General features: G+C 45.7%; 1 pseudogene; it reads left to right on the top strand.

Annotated features, from left to right (window-relative positions):
• Positions 1-1,078: 1,078 nt before the first annotated feature.
• LOC126102524 (5S ribosomal RNA) lies at positions 1,079-1,196 on the top strand (annotated as a pseudogene).
• The last annotated feature ends 2,477 nt before the right edge of the window (positions 1,197-3,673 follow it).

Below are 3,673 nucleotides of genomic sequence, written 5' to 3'. Positions count from 1 at the left end.
GGATTAGGGAAGGACGGGGAAGGAAGTCGGTCGTACCATTTCAAAGGAACCATCCCGGCATTTGCCTGGAGCGATTTAGGGAAATCACCGAAAACCTAAATCAGGATGGCCGGACGCGGGATTGAACCGTCGTCCTCCCGAATGCGCGTCCAGTGTGCTAGCCACTGCGCCACCTCGCTCGGTAAATACGCAATTGAACGGACAGAAATTACATTTATATTCAAAGACAATAGTTCCAAGGTCTGTTCAAAAAATTTCGGAACATTGTACACAAAATTTTTCTAGGCTTAACTATTATTTACTATGCATGATCTCCTTCGAGATATTCTGCTCCACAATTGTTACGCCGCTCCCAACGCCATTTCCACTGCAGGAAACAATTCTGGTACGCACCTTGATGTAACACACGATGCGCAATCTGTGATTTTTTAAAAAAATCTCGTCCATCGTTGCAAATCTCTGTCCTTACAACGAGATTTATCAGCTTTGCATATTAAGAAAAGTCCGCAGGGGTGAGGTCTGGAGAGTACGGAGGATGAGGCAGGGGAGTGATTTCGTTTTTTGTGGAAATCACGCACAAACAGGAATGACTATGCGGGTGCATTATCGTGACGCAAGAGCCATGAATTGTCTTGCCATATTTCGGGCCGTTTCCTTATCAGATTTTCTCGCAATACATTCCGATTAACAGTTTGTCCCTGTGGCACGAATTCAAGATGAACTAATCCTTCAGGTCAAAGAAAACTATCAGCATGGCTTTGACATTTGACCTGACCTGACATGGCCGCGCGGGATTAGCCGAGCGGGATTAGCCGAGCGGTCTGGGGCGCTGCAGTCGTGGACTGTGCGGCTGATCCCAGCGGAGGTTCGAGTGGGTGCGTGTGTTTGTCCTTAGGATAATTTGGGTTAAATAGTGTGTAGGCTTAGGGACTGATGACCTTAGCAGTTAAGTCCCATAAGATTTCACACACATTTGAACATTTTTGAACCTGACCTGACGAGCTTTTCTTGGTTTTAGAGAACCTCTCCCTCTTACACTGAAGTCATCAGGATTTATAATGGTTCTCTACACATTACAGTCAATGGCCTTGCCGCAGTGGATACACCGATTCCCTTCAGATCACAGAAGTTAAGCGCTGTCGGGCCTGGCCAGCACTTGGATGGGTGACCATCCGGGCCACCATGTGCTGTTGCCATTTTTCGGGAATCATTCAGCCTTATGTTGCCAATTGAGGAGCTACTAGATCGAATAGTAGCGGCTCCGGTCACAGAAACTCACCATAAAGACCGGGAGAGCAGTGTGCTGACCATACGCCCCTCCTATCTGCATTCTCAGCTGAGGATGACACGGCGGTCGGATGGTCTCGATGGGCCACTTGTGGCCTGAAGAAGGAGTGCTAGACATTACAGAGGCGGGATATGGTTCTTAACAGGGTGCGTGATCATCACCATCAGTAATGCAAGCTCTGCAACATGCTCCCATTTTTGCCATAAAGTTGGCAAGGAGTTCTGGTTGTAGGGCGTTCCATTCCTCCAGCAGCGCGGTTGACATCAGCTGGCTGGTCGTTGGTGGATGTGGACGTGATACAAAACGTCTTCCCAACGCATTTCACACGGGTTTGATGGGATTTAAGACGGTAGAACTAACGGTCCTGTCCATTCGCCGAATATCCTCTTGCTCCTCTTCAATCATCAGTCCCATAGAACTTAGAACTACTTAAACCTAACTAACCTAAGGACATCACACACACCCATGCCCGAGGCAGGATTCGAACCTGCGACCGTAACGGTCCCGCGGTTCTGGACTGAAGCGCCTAGAACCGCTTGGCCACCGCGGCTGGCTAGAAATTTCAGTTTGGTGCAAACAGGTCTCTGGTTGCATAGCCTAGGTGACTTATTGGGCTGTTTTTCTACTTGAAGTAACTTTCTGATGTTAATGATTTCATGCTATTCAGTTAAGTTGTTTTCAGGGAGGCATTTATAACAACATCATCGTACCGTTTTATGTTAATAAGCGAAGTTTGCAGTTCCGAGTAACGTTACTGTTTGATTATTGTGGCTCTGCTTGCGTAGTCTAGATGACTTATTGGGCTGTTTTTCTACTTGAAGTAACTTTCTAATATTAATGATTTCACGCTATTCAGTTAAATTGTTTTCAGGGAGGCATTTATTGCGCCATCATCGTACCGTTTTATGTTATTAAGCGAAGTTTGCAGTTCCGGGTAACGTTACTGTTTGATTACTGTGCCGTTACGTTATCAAAGCGTGGGCAAATTACATTTCATTAAATTGTAGCTTTTAGCTAATGTTTCACATGCGTAGTGTTTTTGAACAGCTCATAGTCTCACGAGTTTCAGGTCCACTGTTTCGGTTGACACTTGGCCATGGGGATCACTTGTTGTTATGCACCAGCATTGTGTTTTTCTGGAGTGTTTGTGGCTGCTTGAGATTATCTCAGTGGAGCTGTTCGCATTAGGCAGTGTATATCTAAATTGGTTTAGTATGGTATTATGCAGCGTGAGTCACTAACTATTGTCACCAAGAATAACTCCGAAAGTATGATTGGGACTAAAAAGTGTGTGTGACAAAAGTTGCATGGGACAACGGGGGCCATAATATGACGTTAGTTTTTTGTAGCTTGGTGGGGTCGCGTCAGAAAAAATGGCTCTGAGCACTTAACATCTGAGGTCATGAGTCCCCTAGAACTTAGAACTACTTAAACCTAGCTAACCTAAGGACATCATACACATCCATGCCCGAGGCAGGATTCGAACCTGCGACCGTAGCGGTCGCACTGTTCCAGACTGAAGCGCCTAGAACCGCTCGTCCACAACGGCCGGCGTACCAGATAGGACTGAGAGAGTAAATAGAGAAGATCCATGGAAGAAGAAGAGCAGCGTATTTCGCTATAGGTTCATTTAGTAAGCGCGAAAGCGTTACGGAGATGCTCAACCAACTCATGTGGCAGATTCTCATGTGGCAGATTCTGCAAAGAGGCGTTCTCCATCGCGTTATGGTCTACAGTTAAAAGTTCCCAGTATGTACATTCCTAGAAGAGACAACCAATAGATTGCTTCATCCTGCATGTATCTCTCGAAAAGACCATGAGGGTAAAATTAGACACGTTCAATCCCACCTGGAGACTTATTGGCAATCGTTCTTCTCACGAACCATACGCGACTGCAACAGGAAAATGGTGAAGCGACGCTGGATACACAAAGTACCCTGCGTTGTACACCGTTTGGTGACTTGCAGAGTGTAGCTGTTGATGTAGATTTTATTTTAAAACCTGAAGTGGGAGCTGAAACTTCATAAATAGGAGGTGGTGATTATGGGAATGAGGGTAAAATTGTATACTACGTATGTTATTAGGACGTGTTTTGAGGTAAGGGGAATGTCGGTATTGAAGAGACTAAAACACTACAGAAGTAATTTGTGGCTGAATGACCTCTGAACTAAAACTGGATACGCACACTTCCTTGTAAAACGCTCAGGGTATCATTTGAAAATTTATGTTAAAATCTGGATCACATAGAAAATTTTAAAACGTGTACCACATTCATCTTGTCCTCCGTTGAAACAGAGAGCAATTGCCGGCCGAAGTGGCCGTGCGGTTAAAGGCGCTGCAGTCTGGAACCGCAAGACCACTACGGTCGCAGGTTCGAATCCTGCC

Source organism: Schistocerca cancellata, chromosome 9, assembly GCF_023864275.1.
Source record: "Schistocerca cancellata isolate TAMUIC-IGC-003103 chromosome 9, iqSchCanc2.1, whole genome shotgun sequence".
In the NCBI taxonomy this organism is placed as follows: Eukaryota; Metazoa; Arthropoda; class Insecta; order Orthoptera; family Acrididae; genus Schistocerca; species Schistocerca cancellata.
Note: the sequence above shows the minus strand (reverse complement) of the source record. Positions and strands in the feature narration are given on the sequence as shown.